Raw genomic sequence first — 19,813 nt, forward strand, 5'->3', positions numbered from 1 at the left:
ATTTAAGATTAATGGAGGAGGGAAGCAGATAAGAAATGACCAAATTGTACAGGTCTCCAGGTTTTAGCTCTCATTCTGAGTCTCCTATTCTTGCAAATGTATTCTTTAATTCAGTGATCAGAGCCTGTTTCTAAACCATGATTTTCTTCACACCAATTATCATGTTGATATTGAGTAACTTTTCATCAGGAGTAATAAATGCTATATTCTCCACCTAGACTTATAGATAAGTAAACAAAAATAATCAATAAATATTTATTAATTGCCTACTATATGCCAGGCACTCTACTAAGTACCAGACATACAAAAAAGAGGTAAAATACAGCATTAGTTCTCAAAAAGATTACAATGCAATAGGGAGAAAACATGCAAGCAAATTAACATAAAACAAACTATATGCAGAATAAATAGGAAATAATTAACAGAGGGAATGCACTAAAAATAAGAAGGGTTGAGGACAATTTCCTATAGAAAATAGGACTTCAGATAGGACTTAATTAATTGTTTTATACCTTTTAATTTGATTTTCCTCCCAATAACTAAGAAAAATCAGAAAGAGCAAAGCTTACAACTTACTCGATTTGACTGTCTATCCAATGTCATTCGTAATATAGAAACCCCCAGAAAAAGCTTCAAAAAAATTTTTTTAACATTCTCTCCAGCAACCATGTGCCTCAATAACATTTTTTAAAGAGGACATAACTGGCTTGGAAATTGTGATGGATGGATCTTATAAGTAACATTTTGCTTTGACTATTTAAGCAAACATTACTATATATATCAGCCTCTGCTAATATTCATCAGTGATCTTTCCCCTGTTAAAATTTCAGAAATTGTATTAATCCTTTGGATCTTTTGTCAGTAATAATCCTTACATGTTGTGTGTAGGTTGCAGTGATAATAGTCAGCAATAGTAAGTGACTCTTTGTCACCTTTAAAGTAGATTATCTCACAAAAGTTAAGCTAAATAAACTCAAGGGATGGGGAGGAAACTCACCCTAAAAAGAAAAAAAAAAAAAAAAACAAGAGTTTGTAGTTTAGAAAAGACAGAATCCACTAAAAGGGAATTAAGTAATGATAGATATTGGCTAAGAATCCCTCAGTTTTTTTCTGCTGTTTTCCTGTTTACTGAATACGTTTAAAATCTTTTAGTTATTGTTATTGCTTCCCAATAACTTGTTTCTGCAATATTCATAGGAGTACAGAGGAGCAGATTTTGATGGTAGAATAAACAATGTAATGTAATCTAAATCTTGCTAAAAACTCCAATAAGGTAATTTAGTGAGGCTTAAAGTTTAGATTTAGAAGCATCTAGAAGTCTTTGCATTATTACAGAACCTTCTAGATTATATATACCTGTGAGAATTTTCATGATTGCTTTAATCCCAAACATGAGATTTAAAAGGATGACGCAGACACTCTTTCTGGCAACACCGAAGAGAAACTTCACTGTGACTTAAAGTTTCAAAGAATTAAAGTTTTAAAGAAGAATTTAAAGAATAAAGAATTAAAGAATGGAGCATATATCATGGAGCTGGATTTGAATCTAGATTTTCCTAATTCTTTCTTTTTCTTCTGGCCCAGCTCAAATGTTGAATTTCACCATATTAGCTTTTAATAATTATGTCTGCCTCTAAATGCCTTCAAATTGATTTTACATCTCAAGTATCTTGTGCTATAAGTTATGATTTGACCTTTATTTGTTATTTCTCCATTTATATTGTTGTTATGGGTCAGAACTCTGTACTTGAAACAAGGATTCTTACAAGGTGCTAAGTCAGTGGAATTAATAAGACAATGGTTACCTAGTTTAGCATGATGATTAATAGTTCTCTTGTTCAGTACATATACTTAATACTTAATATAGTTCTACAAGATTGACACCTATTCTACAAAATTCATACTTATGATGATATAATTATAATAGAGTATATAAGCTGGGACAAACTCAGCCAGATTCACTCATTCCATCTCATACCACCACAGTGGCAGGCCTGTCCTCCTTCATTTCTCCACTGAGACCAAGACCTGTCTGATCCAGAGACAGACTCAGAAGGGCTTGGAGGGAGACAGAGCCAGAGAAGACAGAGGGCTGGAGGCAGGAGATCAAGCTCTCGGACTGAGATGGACTTCAAGACAGAGACCGTCATGGTGGTCCTCTTGCCTCCCCCACAGAAACTAAGACACATTCCAGAGGACCTCAAGAAAGTTAGCCCAGGCCCCAGGCAAGGAAACTGGACTGTAAATGAGACAATAAAGAATTTGGACTTCAACACCTGGCTATTCTCCTGGTGATTACTCTGCTGAAATGAAGGCTGGTCCAGAGACCTCCCGAAAACTAAGCAGAACACTGCACACTGTAAGTCTTTAAGGGGGAACCATGTCTTGAAATTCTTAGAATCCTTGATACTATATAGCATAGTATGTTCACATACACAATTAATAGTTATTTTGGTTGAAGATAATGATGATCTCAGATAAAGTTCCAATTTTTAGTACTCCAAATTAGAAAAAAATAAAAAAAGGTAAGAAAACATGAGAAACTCCAATAGAAATTTCCTTTCAGTCATCCAGTATGGGATAATAGAAAGTTATAATTTTATAATCTAATGATATTTTTCATTACATTGTGTCAATTGCCAATAATCTGTTCCCCATATACTAATATCATAATAAATCCAAATTGAAACATTAACAGCAACACCCAATTAAATTGCTAACATCGAATTACTTTAAAAAAAAAAGTAAAAATAAAGTAACTAAAAATTTTAGGGATCATGATAAGAATTAAAAATGAAGGAGAAAGTAATTAAGACTGCATCAATACTTTCCTACTCCTTTATAGTAAACTCTCTAGGACCTCTTCTAGTTTGTCTCTGTGTTCCTAAAATACTTTCTTCAATCTATAACATATTTTCGCATACTCTCTGGCTTTATATTTCTCTGATATTTTATGTGCCATATTGTATCCACAGAAAACTTATTTTTTCCCAATACAGTTCTAATAAATGACTATATCCACTATTGTTGAGTTGTGAATGAGTGAGTTGTCATGACCAATAATGACCTCAGATAGACTGATTATGATTTTGCCAAGAATGACTAAATCAAGGTGCTAACAACTCTAATAGTCTATGATTCTCTGAGACAACAATGTATTTGTTGAAAATGTAATGTACCCTACTACATAAGACTATGGCAATGGCTGTGAAGGAGTCCCCATCCCCTAATCCCCCCCTACACACACACACACACACACACACACACACACACACACACTCACATCATAACTGCCCTAATATTTCCAACCTCTTTCAATGGGACAACATCCTGAACTCCGAATACTCAGTGAACTCAAATATTGTAATGCTACTAATTCCTTCTGATGATACTAGGATTTTTAAATCAACATACATCATTTCAATAATAATCAAATGTTTTACAGTTATCCCTACATATTACCCAGATGACCAAAGCTAATTGAATGCTCAATATACCTCAGATGAACAAAAAGAAAACATAAGCTGTTCACTGGAGCTCAAGGGGATGGATAATGGAAGAGAAAAGTAAAACCTAAGTAGTGAAAATAATTTATTCAAATATTCAAAAGAGCTTTTAATAAGGACCATTGAAAGATGCTTTTATAAGACTGGTAATGTAAGGAGTGAAAGGAAAAGACCTGTCACCGATTAAGAACTGTTTGAAGCAATGAATACATAAAAGGCTGACAGCGTGGGAAGGAGAATAAACCCCAGAGACTGGTGCAAGGATCAGTCCTATTCAGTATATGTATTAGTGAGATACAATAGTCCATTATAAAATTGGCAAGATTATCTATCTACTACAATAAGGACCTAATTGTAGATGATTTGTTGGGAGGACAATCAGAGAAATCCAATATGGCTATGCCATCCTGTCTTCAGGATCTTCATAGGAATAGTGAAGCAATGAAAAAAACAGATCTTATTGTTCCCTGCCAAAATGGAAATTTATTGAAGGGGAGGAGTGGATGGGATCTATTCCAAAAACTATGGAAACCCTAGTCAAAATCCTAGTGGCCTTCCTCACAATTTTAAAGCATATTTCTCTCAATGACTTGAAAACATGTGTTTCATTTCTCCAACCAAAAAGTCAGATGAATAAATAGGGAAGGGCATTTAGCAAATTCTTAAATTAGCATCTTACTTATGCTTCTGCTCTAATGTTTGCAATCTGTTTATTTTAAAGATATTCTGTCTTGACTAGTCATGCATAATTTAGGTATTAGAAGTCCATGCAACAAATATTTATTGAGCATCTACCACATTCTAAGCATTGTTTGACACTGCAAGAGATGAAAAGAAATGTGTAGACACCTGTACTCTATATACTGAAAAAATCATCGTAGGAGACAAGAAATGCAAATGTGAAACAAATAACAACAAAATGCAAAGTATGTTAAAATTTCATTGTAAATTCAATTCAACCAACCAGTTAACAATTAATATCTTTTGGTGTATGTGGTATTTTGTTAGACACTGAAGATAAAGTTTTTTTTTTTTTTAAAGAGGACTTTTTGTTCCCAAGACACTTATAGTCTAATGAATTATATGAAATCTGCATAGATAAGTAAATGAATCAGGTGGAAATTGAAGGAGGCAAAGGATACACTGTAGAGAAAATGTTCTGAAATATTTATATGCTTCATAAGCCATAGGATCATAGATTTAAAAGTAGAAAAGAACTTGAAGATCTAGATATGAAAAGTTCCAGTATTGATATAAGTGATATTAACTACTGGCATGAGTATATACTGTTTTCAGGTCAGCAAAGTATTTTACATACATTATCTCATGTGATTTTCACAGTAATCCTGTAAAGACAGGTGCTATAAAAATCCCCATTTCACCTTTGAGTAAACTGAAGTTCTGAGAAGTTAAAGTTCCATTATTCTGTTTCAACCCATGGACAGATAATTAATATTTTGTAGATTGGATTTCAGATCATTTATTCTTTGTTCCAAGTATGTTGCTCTATTCAATATCCAAGGTCAGGAATCTCAAAAGTAGAATTTAGAAGAAAGTGTGACAGAGGCATGAGAGATGGTCACTAAAGAAGAGAACAGAAATAAATGAAATCACATAGGAAGACTGAAGAGGCACAACTAGTAGTCTACTTTAACTGGAACATGGACTTAATAGATGGGATTAATATAAAATAATGTTAAAAAGAGAATTTAGGGCCATGCTTCAGTTTGTATTTATCATAAAAGCAATGAAGAAACATGAAAGGGATTTGAGCAAATGAGTGGCAAGGTCAGATTAATGATTCAAAATAATTATTTTGGCAACTTTGAAAAAGTTGGGTTAGAGTGAAGTAATATTGGAGATGAGAATTTAAATTACAAGGCTATGACAGCAGTATGAGTGAGTGGAACTGAAGATCTGAACTATGTTCACAATGTGATGACTGAGAAAACCACAGATGTGATGATATTGTGAGGATACAATTGGAAGGACTTAACACCTAATTGCATATGGGAAGCATAAGAAAATGAAACTTCAGAAGTGATTTTCAGTTTTCTAACCAGGTGAATGAGAAAATTGTGATAACAAAGGAAGAAATTAGAGAGTTTAGAGGAGGGGGTAGTATTAGAGAAAAGAATGAGGAAAATATGGAACATGCTGAATTTAATTATCCCGGTGAGGTTTCAAGCAAATAACTGACAGTGTAAGACTGGATCTGTGAATGAAATATGAGAGGTATATATAGATTTGGGAGTGTTGAATCTTTACCATCAAACAAGAGTGCTTGAAGATTCACTCCATACTTTTTTTATGTTTTTAAGATACAGGTATATGTGTGTATGTATGTATGCACGTATGTATGTGTGCATGTGTACAGAAGTATATATGAAAGGAAATAAGCATTTTAGGTACTTAGTATGTGCCAGGCACTCAGCCAAGTTATTTTAAATTATCTCATGTTATCTTAACAGAAAACTTAGGAAGTAGGTATTATTATTAATCCTCGTTTTACAAAGTTACACAGATAGCAAATATCTGAGCCCCAATGTGATTTCAGGTCTTCTTGACTCCAAGTTTGAAAAATCCCCTTGGTAAAACACACACAGACACACAGAGAATGAGACACACAGAGAGAAATTTTATAAGAATACATATTAAATAGTTGAGAAATACTATAATAAATAGTGATGAGGGTCAGATGTCTTGCACCTCTTTTTGGCCTACACCTTGATTACCATAGGACCTTTGCTGGAAAAATAGAGCCCTTGCAGGTAAGGAGATGAATTCTTGGTGGATGGTTCTAGAGAGATTAGAATCAGGGGAAGTAGGCAGAAGAAAAAGTGGAGACTATTGCTGCTCTTACTAAAGCTCCTATTACACCAGAAGACTAAAAAATAATAATAATATTTGAGTGAGTGTGAAAAGGATGGCAGCTTCTTATTTATTGTGAAATGATATTATCTAATCTTGCAGGATAGCATTTTAAGTAAACTGAGATAGCTGGTTGATGTTTGTTATGTGTGTGTATATATGTATTTTATACATTCAGTATTCTGTTTCTCTCTAAAGGAATCTTGATTAAATTCAAAATTCATATTAAATCCAAATTTTTAATAACATGTTGACCAAATTGATACAAATTTGCATTTTCAAAACAAGTGTTAGAAAAAATAATTGTGTATGCATAAATATGTGTATATACATATGCATATACATATCATATATAGCTACACATATACATATGGGATGTATGTATTTATTGGACATATATATATGTGGCATACATTTGTTTTCTCTTTTTGTTTTATATACATCTATGATTTTTATATTTTTTATATCTATCTATATAATAGATATGGTATAGAGATAGAAATAAAGAAGAAATAAGCAGATCCCTATATGGAAGATAGAAAATAACTATATTTAATGAATTGGAATTGTAAGATGGACCAGCAATAGAAACTGAGGAGTATCAAATAAGTAGGAAGAAAAACAAGAAAGAGGAATGTCATAGAAATAAAATGAAGATAAAATTCCATAGAACTAACATTCTATTTTTTCTCATTTATTAGCCAAGATTATAATAAACCTTATCCAAAACCATTAATTTTATTTTCTTTTCTTTAAATCACTCCTGGGCAACCTAACCAATGCCATACGCTTTCCGACCCAACCTCTTGATAAAAATTACTCTTTCTAAGATTACCAGTGAATTTTTGATTTCTAAATACAATGACTTATCTCAGTCTATATCTGTCAAGACTACTATGCAGATTTTGATAGTGCTGACTTTATCAATATGCACATAATGTCTTATTCCTCTGTGTGTGTATGTGTGTGTGTGACAATGGTTTCTACCATTTATAATTGTCAGAATTTGTTTAATCATTCTTCTTTGCTAAATCATCCATCACTATCCAGGAGTATATTCTAGGACTACAGCATAGACTCTCTTCCCTTATCTCTCTCTTTCTACAAGCTTGCTCTTGGTCATAACCTCTCATTGGTTCAATTATTATCTCTATATCAATGATTCATAAACTTACATTATAAACTTTCATCTCTTTCCAGAGCAGTTGGCCTCCATTAACCATCTGCAAGGTATCTCCATCTAGATAACCTCATAGTCTTCTCAAATTGGAGATAAAAATGAAATTTATTATCTTTCCTCCTAAATCTGACCTTCTTTCTAAATTTCCTATATCTGCTGAGTACAGCAGTATACAGGATTTGTAAGAATGTAGTATCAGTGATGCACTTTCCTTCACCTTCATATTCAATTAGTTACCAATATTTATTATTTTTTTTTCCCATCCTCTACATCTCATTCCTATTTCTTCTTTTTTCCACATATACAGTGAATGTTCAAGTTTGGACATTCTTAATTTTTTAAACTAAGACTATTGAGACAACTTAACAGCAAAAGACTATTGAGAGGTTGAGGCAACCTCTAATTTGGTCTCTTTCTATTCAAATGTTTTCTTTTCAAGTCCAAGACTGATAAAATGATATTCCTAAGAGACAGGTCTAACTGTGTCATTGCATGTTAAAGAGTCAATGATTCAGTCTGGAATGCCCAAATAGTTATTAAAATGCCTATGCCCTTGAACCCAACTATTCTACTGTTGCAGTCATCTTTTAAGAGTTCATACAAGCCCTTTGATCTCAGAGGTGAGATGAATGGAGAGGGAGATTCATAGAGTGTGAAAAAAGCTCCAGTTTATTATGCTGTACAGTCTTGTTGATATACATTTTTGCAAGAATGATCAGCACATGAACAGTAGACAATCCCCAATCACCATTCGGAGAAGGAGCTTGTGGGCTTTGCATATGCATGATATCTGCCAATGGGAGGAGAGCCAATCCAGCAATTTAGCAACTCACTCACAGGCAAGAGGCCCTGTCAAAGCATCCCTGCTCATGAGCAACTAGTGGGGACCCTCAGATACTGGTTCCCATGATCACAAATCATTTCCCCTTGCTCAACAAGGATATTTCTGCAATGTGGTGGAAAACTTATTGTGCATCAAAGGTGGAGATGGCTTTGGTACTCCCTCTCATCACGATCCCATAATTCAGCATGTTACTACTTGGTCTATTTCCCAAGATGATGAAGGAAAAAGAAAAAGAGTGTATATGTTCTAAAATGTTTATAGCCATTCCCTTTAGGCTGGCAAAAGACTGGAAATGGTGGTAAGGCTCATGAATTGTGGAATGGCTAAAGCAGTTGTGATATATGACTCTGATGGAATACTAATGTGTTGTAAGAAACCATGAGCTTGATTATCTTAGAAAAACCTGGATTAACTTAAACAAAATAATAAAGAGCAAAGTGAGAAGAACCCGGGGACATTGTGTAATGTAACAGAATGTAGTTTAAAAACAACTTTGAGTGAATAAGTAATTTTGACTGTTATAAATACCTAATTGAATTATAAAGTACTTACTTAATGTGCATACAAAGAAGTGATAAGTGGAAGTATATGAATAATTATAATTATATATACATATATATGTAAATGTATAAATTCTTTCTAATGATAGTCATCTTTAGGGCAGAGTTGGAGGGAAGAATAAAGGGGAAAAATTACACAATAACTGTTATATATATAAACTGAATAGCAAGTTTTACATGATAGATTTGTAATTTCATGTAAAATCATTTTTTTATTTTACAAAGTTATAGAAATTGTTTTAATTCAATAAATTGTAAACAAAAATTTAAAAAGAAAAGCAATGATTGAATGTAACTGTAGAAAACATTAAACAAATAAAATGAATTAGTTGGAAAAAGAAAAGCAATGATTATGGAATTCACCTAAAGCTCATACTTGATTGTACACAGAAAAGATTATGCTAGAGACAAAACTTAAAGATCTAAATAACAATGGAAGATCTCCTACTGCAGTACAGACTTCATTACACCTCGAAGCAAAAGAAGCCTCCTAAATTCCATTGTCTACAAAATCCTAGCAATCTAACATATTTTTCTTTGCAATTCTAATAATTGTCATCACTTCTCAATAGTTCTTAGCATTTATAGGCTATCATTTGTTTAGCCATTCCCCAATTACTTGGTGCTCACTGTTTCCTGTTGTTTGCTGGGGGGGGGGAAAGTCCTCATTGTAAATATTTGGTAACTGTTGATCATTAATTGATTAATTTCTGTAGTGCTTCCTCTAAGTTCTTTGGTGGCACTGTGGATGGAGTGTTGTGCTTGAAACCAGGAGGTCTGAATTCCAATTCAGTTTCTGGCACTTCCAAGTGTATATTTGCCTGGGAAAGTCATGTAATCTAAGCCTATCTAAGCTTCTGCATGAAAAGAATGTTGAATGGGGATAATAGGAGTATTTTGAGGTGACTATTCAAATGAACAATATTTGCCATTATAGAAATAGTGTTTATTTTTATCATTATCATTACTTGGATCATTGATCTTGTGTAAAGTCAATTGGCTAAAAAAAAAAAGATTCAGTGGTCCTCTATTTCACCTCTAGGATAGAACATATAATTTTTTTTTTTGGGGGGGGAAGGAGATTGGGAACTATTTGCAATTTAAGGCCCTTTCAAAATATGGCCTCAATTGATCTTTCCAGGTCTATTTAACAGAATATCTCCATATGTACTCATTATTCATTCCTAGTTTTCCATACAACACATTCGACTTCCTGTACCTGAAACTGCATAAATTATGTCCTATACTTAAAATTCTTATCCCTCCTCCTGTTTCTTTGAATCTATAACTCGTTTCATGGTTAAATTTAAGTCACTCCTCCTATATAAAAGAAAGATATTTTGTAAAGTGCTCTATAGAAAATGCCTAGGCCATGCACTGTACAACAATAAAGAAACTTCTTTATGAGCTATGCATAATAATAAGGTCATAGACAGCAACCGAAAACAAAATAGTACAATAAAAATCGAACCCATCTAACAATTCAGTCTAAATATCACTATTCTAGAAAAGTTTCAGTCTTATGCAAGGATCAGTCATCAAACAAGTGAGACAAGCTATTGTAATAAAAATGGCACTGCTTCTAGCATTGGAAGAATTGGGCTCATATTTGTTTTCCCCTGCTTATTGCTCGAGTGAATCATTTCATTTCCCTGGATTTTAGATTCCCCACTAATGAAATGAGTGATAGGAGGAAATAAAAAGAACAAAATGATATTACATTTCTTTCATCCATAACACTTTAAGGCTTAATAAAAATTGGAGGAATAGAAAAATAAGGAAGGGAGAAATCAGGGAGTACTGCAAAAATGGATATTTTAAATTCCTTTATAATATTTTTTTTCAGATCCATTTCCAGTGTTGAGGCAAATATCTTTCTTATTCCCTTGCTTTCTTCATTCCTCTATTTATGAAATTTCTTACTAATATGGAAAATGTATGGGTTGAAATGTCAACTCTTAAATACTTTATACATCTGTTTTGCAGGATGGTAGTTTTCATTCTGACCCTAACCACAATTTCTTTATTACACAGCCTTAGTGAATGACTGGCCAAAATATTCACCAGACTATAGCCAAATTAACAATGCAGCTCTCTTAACTGCCTTGGTCCTTGGATAACTTTGCATCTATACTCAATCCCCTTTAATGTTGATAAGGCTTTCCAAAAATTACATTTCACTTGTATAACCATGGAGAGACTAGTGTAACCTTCATACAAGAATTAGGAAAATAAAGTAATTATTATCTGGTAATGCTGTTGACATTAATTTCTTTCTTTGAGTTATATTACAAATTGTTAAAAATTGATGACTAAGTTTAAGGTATTCTGCATACTGTGGCCAATATGAAGCAATAAATGAAGATTATTCTGCAGAAAAGAGGTATATAAATGATTTTTAAAAATTATTTTGATCATTGTGCTTCAATTTGACTTACTTTCTTTAATTAAAAAAAATTCTGTGCATTTAAACCTTAAAAAGGGTACATAGGCTTACAAGGATCTCAAATGGGTTCCATAATAAGAAAAAAAATGATTAAGAGCTCACTTCTTAGAAAAATTTTACATTGAGTCATGACACTGCAAAGTAATGTGCCAATCAATAAGTTTTAATTCAATTCCTATTATGGGCTATGCATTGTGTTAGGTGATGGGGAAACAAGTAGAAAGATTGGGAAATACTTGCTCACTTTCAAGGATGTGACTAAAAAAGATAAAATGATTTTTAAAAAATCATAGTTAGAAGGAGCTTAATGTTTTTTTAAGTATTTGTTAGCACCTTCCCAGCTCCCCTTACCTCAACAGAACATTAATCAGATAAAGTTGGGGGGTGGATTTTATCTCATATTTATCATTACTACGTACTCTCTAAGTGGATTACAAAAGGTTGTAATGTTTGGTTTCCTTGTCATTGTGGAGTTACTATGTAGTTAAAAAGGGAAAAAAAAAAAGCACCCAATTAAGAAATAATAAAAGCAAGCAAATGGTAAGTGATGTGTGAATAACAGAAATAATATGATGCTAGAGGAGAGTCATTTACTTGTAGAGCTGTTGACCTTCATTTTCAAAAAACAATCTAAATGACATCACTATGTTAAAGTCAAGTTACAGTGTGTTTGATTGTGGCTGATCAGATCAATTCAAGCTCAGAACAGGTCAGACACAAATAGTCTCTATGACCATTTGGATAGGACTCTAACTTTCCAAATCTCACATTTTTTCTGAGCTACTTCAATTCTGTTTTGCTCATAGAGCACCTTCTCTGATGAGAGCACACCATGCTGATGAGGCCTGTGCCAGAGTCTCCCATGTCATGCAATCAGATCTAAAGTTCTTAAAGAGAGACTTTCAGAGTGTCTTTTTATCTCTTTTTCTGATCATCTAGTGAGTGCTTCTCCTGAATTTTCCCTAAAATAATCTTTTTGGCAAGTGTACTTTTGGCATTGCAATAATATTGTCTGTAGTAGAGTTTGAATACTTGGCAGTTTAGTTTGAGAAAGGATCTCAGTGTCTGGCATCTTAAACTGTTGGGCCACAGTTTCTCTTAATTGTCCTGCCTCGATTTTTCTTATTGTCCTGCCCCAATTTCCCTAATTGTCTTGTCCCCATCTCCCTAATTTGTTCTGCCTCAGGTCCTTGATTCATTCTACCTCAATCCCCCTAGTTGCAACCTCCCTTTTCTGCTCATTAGAACTGAGATAATTAGGGCTGTGGCCACTCTGGCATTCCAAAAGATAATGTTCAATCTCAGATTAACATCCTCTACCTATTCTTTTCAGACTTCTGGCTCTAGTTTGACAATCTTCTTTACTTCCAATTTGTAACAATTTTTATAAGTACACACACACACACACACACACACACACACACACACACACACACACACGGCTCTAAGCTCAGGTAGACAAAGGTGTGGGGGGAGGGAGGAAGTGGAGTCCAAACTCTGGTAAGCAGGAAATCTCCAAGAAGGGACCATCACTACTTCTGACATGTTGGAATGGGAATCTCACATCGGCTGCTGGATTCCTTTGAGACAAAAGTCTGATTCAGCCCTGAGACAAAAAAATTGGATCCTTTTGGTCCCAGAAAATGTCTCCCTCTCAGAAATCCAAGTAAAATATTAAAAACATTCTAATCTTTATCTTGCCTCAGTTTCTTTGGCATTACAAAACTACCAGGTGATCTTCAGAATCTTCTTATGACAATTCAAATGGAAGCAATTAAGTTTCCTGGTATGACATTGGTATATTCTTCAGGTTTCCCAGGCATACAACAATGAGATCAGCATGATGATTCTGCAGACTTTCAGTATGATAGTCAACCTAATACCTCTCTTCTCCCAGACTTGCCTTCAGAGCCTCTCAAACACTGAGCTAGCTCTAGTAGTATGCAAGTGAACTTCATTATAAATATGTACATGGCTGGAAAGGATAATGCCAAGGTAAGTGAACTTATTTATAATATTCAAAATTTCTCAATTTATTATAACTGATGATTCCTAATATGGATGATATGGTGCTGACTGATGGAATACCTATGTTTTCTTGATGCTGAAGAGATGCAACAAAGTATGGATCAACTAACTCTCTGCTGCTTGTGCCAATCTTAACTTCTTAATCATAGCTGCTAAAGTTCTATATAGGAGGGATAAGGCATAGAAAGGTGAATTTGTGAATGATTAGTTCTATCAACTGCATTGCCTCACAAGGGCCTAGTACTCAGAGCAGCCCATTTCAAAAGGCCCTAATTCAAGAGGGTCAATGTTATTTTCAATGTTCTTATCCTGTCAATTTTCCAAAAACAATGATGAGCAAAGTAAGCAATCATTTGCATTTGTGAGGGTCAATCATCTGATTTCAATTGTAAATTTATTCTATGCAATTCTCTAGACTCAGGTTATTCTCTAAAAATGATTAATCCCTATGAACATCCTGTATTTTGAAGGTTGAACCTTGCAGCTTAATGTGGTTTAACAAATAGGTTCATCTACTTGTTACTACTTGTTCTTCTTCTGTTCTCCTTTCCTTCATTTTCTCTGATAAGGAAAATTCAAAACCAAAGACTAGATGAAAAGACCAGCCCAAGAGTGGTCAAAGAAAAACATGAATACTTTGGAAAGAGAAATGTCATTGAATATAAGGGATTTTCTTTTTTTTTTTATGCTTTTTAAATGTAATTATGGAATAAGTTAAAGGATAGAACCAGAAAAAAAAATCATTTTCATAATGTACTTAAAATTATTTTACACTGTATGTTGTAGGTATTTAAAAATACAAAACATTAAATGAGCTAAACAAGTATCAAAAAAGTAAAGCATCATGATTTCTTTTTAACATCTATCTCAATTATTTCTACTAACAATAATTTCTATGATTACCTCTTTGTATTATTCATCTAGAATAGACAAGTAATGGAAATTAAAGTTATGGAATTAAGAAGAAGAGAAGATACAGGAGTTATTGCTGAAAAGTGCCAGAGAGAAAGTTACTTACACTATTTTCACAATTAAGCAATTTGGGAATGGAGAGGGGCAAAGACAAGAAGACAAATGGTGAGAAGCATGGTATGATATAAAGGATGGATGACTTACAAGTTCAATACTGAATATTTCCAAATATGTGAATAAGAGAAAATGTTTATTTTCTCAGAACTTCAATTTTTTCACATATTAAAAGATCTTATGATAATGTCTATTGTGACTCACCTTACATGGCAGTCATAAGGACTAAATAATATGATCTTTGTAAAACCTGAGTACAACATAAAGAAAATTATTATTATTATCATTTTTATAAGAGATAATGGTAAAAATACATGAGAGTAGGCATATTGTCCATAGTGATAGAGCATCAAGTACAAGTTCATGTAGTAAAGTTAGAAAATACTTTCTCTCTCATAAGAATAGAATTTTATTTTAATTTTTAAATTGTTATTAGTATTTATACTTTAAATTGTTATACCACAATTCTCTTTTATTGTTCTGACTCAGTTTCCCTAATTATCCTGATTTAGTCCTGCCTTGGTTTCCCTAAGTGTTCTGTTTCACTTTATAATTGCTGAATCCTGCAGAAACCACTTCTCCCTCTTTATCAGAATATTTGATAAGGATAAAAAGATTTTATATTTTAGAATATCAGGATGTCAGATACCATCTTATCAAGATGCCTCTCCCCATTTCTGGGGCTCCTTCCCCCATTATGTCATCCTCCTCCATAGGCTCATCCCACCTGTCAGAGTCCCATTCCTGATCTCAGCACCCTGACTCCTCCCCTGCCTCAGTCTATCCTCTGAGTCTGAGCCATGTGTATATAGGTCAATATATAACTCACATTGTTTGCTGGATTCTTGGAAACAATAGTCTCATTCAGCTCTGGGACCTAACCATGGATCCATTTGGTCCCAGTAAATCCCTCCCTTTTAAATAAATTATTAAATATTCTCCAAGCTCTATCTTGCCTCAGTTTCTCCAGCATTACATTTTGGAGGCTTCCCATCAAGATGTTAGAAAATGAGCAGGATTAGAGATTAGAAGACTTCAGGTCTGCCCCTTGGGCCTCAGGATGGCTGGAGATCTGGGTTCTTTGCTTGGAGAGGCTGACCCTCTGGATTTTTTTTCCAGAGCCTCTGGGAAAGAGCAGTTTCCAACACAATGCTTGACAGGGGACACCTCCAATTGGCCATGGAAGAATCTGATCTGAAACTCTTGCAGGGTAAATTTTCTGTCTGGTCTGATTTCTAAGGCTGATGTGCCACACAACTCTGGGAAAGTACCCCTTTGGGTACTTGAGTATCTTTTGCTGCTACCTGGTTTTAATCTTGGCATTCTTTGTGACAGCAGAGAAATGCACCAAACTGGGAGGGAAGACTCGGGAGCTGACAACTTCCCTCAGTGCTATTCTAAAATTTCTAGATAGCCCTTAGTCTGTATGTTATATGTTTTGACTGTGCAGTCTGTATGTTCTATATGACTTGTTTGTCCTGTTGGTTCAGATCTCTGCTAAAATAAGAAATTTGGGAATTAGTTATTTCAGTGTTTCAACTGTACTTATATAAAATTTGCTAGTGATTTTAAACTTTTAACCTGTTGTACTAATCTGTGAGTAAAAGGAACAAAAAGGCAGACGGTTTTTCCTTAAAGCAGGTTTTCAGAGCTTGCTAGAGTAAAGTGTAATAAAACCTTACATGATTGAAACTCAGGCTGGAGAAAACGTGATTAGGAATTTTAGGATGGATTTAAAATTGTGGGAAATAATTTAGTTGTTGCCTTTGTATGCAAGATTTCTTCTGAGTATTATTTTGGGCAGTTTTAAAAGTGTGGGAAGTAATTTTATTGTTGTCTATGCAGGCTAGATTTAGTTATCTTGTAATATAAGATCTTAAGAACTTGTTGGAGTGAAGTTTTGTTAATTTACCTGAAAGGGGTAATGTGCCTCTAATTAGGTAAAGAAGGAACTGACTTTTCTAAAGGCTCCAACTCTGGCCAAAGTTGGATCTTAGGAAATATCCATTAGGAATAATGGCCATGTGGGGCCAGATAAAAATTCATTATTTGAAATAGGATAGGAAAAGCAGTTTTATATTACTAGAAATTTAAAGCTGCATCTGATTGGATTTTAAGTTAAAATATTGGTTATTAAAACAAAATGACAGTAGGACATTGGGAGGTTTTGTTTGTACCTCCCACTTAAATGGTATGTTGCTTTCTAGAAGTATTGGGTAATTTGTAAACCATGCATTATACCTTCAAAATTTGCCAGCTCTCTTGGGTATATGTATTAAGTTTTATGAAATTTGGGTCAAAGTTATTTGGGAATCTTGAAGTTTAAAGTTTTGAAAAAGCAAGTTAAAGACAAAGGACAAGAGAGATTGATTTGCAAAAGCAATTAATAGTTTAAATGGAGTGGGGGGGAAGGGTGGCCATGTAAAATCCTCACCCCCCACCCCCACCCCACTACTTTCTGTTACTTTAAAGATTGGGTGGGGTAGGGATCTTTTGTTTTCAAAAGTCAAGATTAAACTCATCCCCACTGCTCTCAGCTACTTCTGCTAGGGAATGTCTAGTTAGCCTGGGGTGAAGTTTAACTAGCCTTCCCTGCCCCCTGCCTCTTTGCAGGTTGAGTATGGGGAAGGGTGGCCACTTGGAATTCTCCCCCTTCCCTCCCTCTCCCCCCAGCCTCTTTTTGCTGAGGCTTGCCTTTGGCAAAAGATTTCAAGAGATAGGCCCACTTTTAAGTTAATTGACTAATGTATAATTTGTCTAAAGGATATCTTTAAGAATCTTTCAGATTCTTTTATGTGAAATTGGGTATTCTGTATAAGTTTAATTGATTGTATCCTGAGGTTATGCCCATCATTTAAAGAGCTTCTGAAAATAATGTTTTTTCTTTGTTCTTTTGAAAATATTTCTGTTAAATATGAAAGATAACTTGTGAACTTATTGAAACAAATTTATTACTGTTACCAATATGAGGTTATGATATTTCTAAAAGTTTAACAGTTTTAAGAACCTCTTGGATTTTTTATATGGTATTAGAATTTCTGTATAGGATATTCTAAGTTTTAATTGATTACATTGGGTCATCCTGAGGTCATTTAAAGAGCCTCTGAAAATAATATTTTTTGTCCTTTTGAAAACTATAATGCTATTTAGGAGTTTTAAAGCTCCACAGTCAGTGGGACAATTAACTGGAGTCAAAATGAATTAAAGCTACTTTATCCTGTTTTGTTGAAAGTTAAATTTTAACTGCTTATGTTATGGTTGTGTCCTTGCATTTTTTCCTCCTGTAACTAATTTATATGATCAGAGAAATGGTCAATAAAAAACTGTTAATGCAATTCAATAATGTCATTATCTCTCCCTTTTAAATAATAAATTATTAAATACTCTCTAATCTCTTATCTTACCTCAGTTTCTCCGGCATTACAAAATGACCTTTATTTCTGAATATTATCCCTGTACTTCCCTCTCTCCTATGAAACAATCTTTGTAAGAAAGTATAAAACTAAAAATGGGGGGAGGGGGTCAACAAAATTAATGAATGCATTATTTTAAGACATATAGTATATATAGTGTTTCACAATTTATATTCACAGTAATTCATCATTCTGAGAATTAAAACAAACAAGCAAACACAATAGTAGAGAGAGGTGTATTTTCTTATCTCTTTTCAGGTATCAAGTTCTGATCACTAAAATAAAAAGAAAAAAAGAAAAAGAAAGAAAGAGAGAGAGAGAGAGAGAGAGAAACACATACACAGGGAGAAAGGTGGGGGAGAGGGAATGATTTATGAAACATCTAGTACATTCCAGGCACTGTGATAACCACTTTCTAAATTTATTATATCATTTTTTTTCCTTCACAACTACCCTGGGAACTTGGTGCTATTATTATCCCCACTTTGTAGGTAAGGAAACTGAGGCAGGTGGAGATTAAATGACTTATCCATGGTCATATAGAAGCTGGAGCTAAACTCAGATCTTCCTGCCTCCAGGCACAATACTCTATGAATTATGTCAGCTGGCTGACTCTAGGGCACAAGGCTATCCTTGGAAGTTACAAGGAAATATCTTGTCCTATGTCACATATGTCAGAGATTGGAGAAACTAGGTGGCTCAGGGTATCGAATGCAGTGTCTAGAGTCAAGAGGACTTGAGTTCAAGTGTGACCTCAGACAGTCACTAACTAAGTGACTCTAGGTAAATCATTTAACCTCTGTTTACAAGAAGAAAGAGAGAGGGAGAGAGAGAGAAGAAAAATGGGAGAGAGGGAAAGAGGGAGCATTAACACACTAGTAAAAAAAAAAAAAGCAGTATGGAGTAATGACTTGATTTTTGTCTGTGAACTTCTACAATAGGTCCTCTATACTATGCTCCTTGTGACTGTGGACGTGTCTTGAATTGCCTCTCCTAAGCAAAGACTTCCCTGCTGGTTATCAAGTGAAGGTCATGAATTCATCTTCCTATATAGTAAGTAGAGAATTGGTGGAATTATAAATGGAAATATAATGATAATAATAATAATAATGTAGGCCTTTTTCATATCACCTAGGAAAGAAGGTAAGCATTTCCAGAAAGAAAACCAAATGAGAGAAGCAGATCCAGAATGGCAGAGTAAAGGCAGAGTTAGAGGATTCACTTGAGTTCTCTGCCAAATACCTTCAAATACTTTAATGATTGTAAACATGTCTTAGAGTGGTAGAATACATACATGCACATACACATACACAAATGGAGTAAAAAAAATTTTTCTAGCCCAAGACCATTTAGAATGTCAGCAGAAAAGGTTTGTTGCAAAAGGGTTAGAGAGAAAGCCAGTCCACCTCAGCCTGCACCAGCTCAGAACAGATTCTAACAAACCAGAAACATGTCTGAGAAGCAATAATAGTTTTTAGCCATCTCAATCCACAAACACTAATGACAACTTAGCAGGTCAGTTGAAAAGGTCAATCCTATGTAGAACACAGTCCAGTACAACCCTGACTCTGAAAAGATAAAAGCAGTCCTTGGAAGTCCGGGAATCAGCTGGGTCAGTGGCTTCTTTCAGAGTTTTTAGAGTTAAGGGGGTCAAACAACTACTCAGAAGGAGATTATAACACTGAGGCAAGACTGTTTTTTATTGATACTAAGATCTGGGTTACAGTCTTGGGTGCAAATCCCAGGACTAGGAAGAGTACTAGCATATCAAAGCATATGGCCATAGAGAAGCAAAGTCTTTTCACAGTTTCAGAGAAGAAATGAGTGCTTGTGGTCACTCAGAGACCAGAACACAGGCTAGAAGAGCAGTAAATATTCCTCTTCTTAAATAATATCAATCACTGTGGCAGAACTGAAAATTTACAAGTCCCTAGAAGGA

Source organism: Antechinus flavipes, chromosome 5, assembly GCF_016432865.1.
Source record: "Antechinus flavipes isolate AdamAnt ecotype Samford, QLD, Australia chromosome 5, AdamAnt_v2, whole genome shotgun sequence".
Taxonomy (NCBI): domain Eukaryota; kingdom Metazoa; phylum Chordata; class Mammalia; order Dasyuromorphia; family Dasyuridae; genus Antechinus; species Antechinus flavipes.